At 42.9% G+C, this 683-nt stretch overlaps 1 non-coding gene across 1 annotated transcript; it reads right to left on the bottom strand.

Annotated features, from left to right (window-relative positions):
* Positions 1-270: 270 nt before the first annotated feature.
* Positions 271-377, bottom strand: LOC136231430 (small nucleolar RNA R71). Its single transcript, XR_010689816.1, has one exon. It is a non-coding gene; the product is annotated as a small nucleolar RNA R71 (small nucleolar RNA).
* Between the last annotated feature and the right edge of the window lie 306 nt (positions 378-683).

Here is a 683-nt window from a genome sequence, read left to right as displayed (position 1 = left end):
ATGATACAAATGTTGCAGGCAGCAGTACAATTCAATAGATACCAGTCAGAAGATCCAAACAGGCATATCCAGGAATTCATCACACTGTGCAACACCTTCAGATTGAATCGAGGAGTTTCCGATGATGCGTTCAGGTTGAAGCTGTTTCCTTTTTCTCTTAAGGACAAAGCAAAGAACTGGTTGAGGAACTTATAACCAGGGACGATCACCACTTGGGAAGAAATGGCCAACGTGTTTTTGATGAAATATTTTCCACCTAGACAGGCTATTAAACTCAGAAATGAGGTATCTCATTTCGTACAGGAAGAAGATGAATCCCTAGCCGAAGCATGGGAAAGGTACAAGGGGCTATTGAGAAGGGTACCAAATCACGGCATCCCCATGTGGATGCAAGTGCAGAATTTCTACAATGGAGTCACCAACATTTAGAAAATTCAAATCGAATCCATTGCTAATGGTAACCCCGAAGATTTGGAGCCACAAGCCTTGTACGATCTGATTGAGAAAGTCATAAGCACGAGCTACAACTGGCACTCGGCTAGGAGTGAAGGAAAAAGAACGACGGACATCGATGTTGTATCAAAACTGACCACACAAGTGGAACAGCTTGCAAGACAGCTCGTCAATATGAATGTATCATCGATTCACAGCGAACCCCCGTTCAATGACATATGTGATTTTTG

Source organism: Euphorbia lathyris, chromosome 5, assembly GCF_963576675.1.
Source record: "Euphorbia lathyris chromosome 5, ddEupLath1.1, whole genome shotgun sequence".
NCBI classification, from domain to species: Eukaryota; Viridiplantae; Streptophyta; class Magnoliopsida; order Malpighiales; family Euphorbiaceae; genus Euphorbia; species Euphorbia lathyris.
The sequence above is the reverse complement of the archived record's forward strand: the minus strand, read 5'-3'. Positions and strand labels throughout refer to the sequence as shown.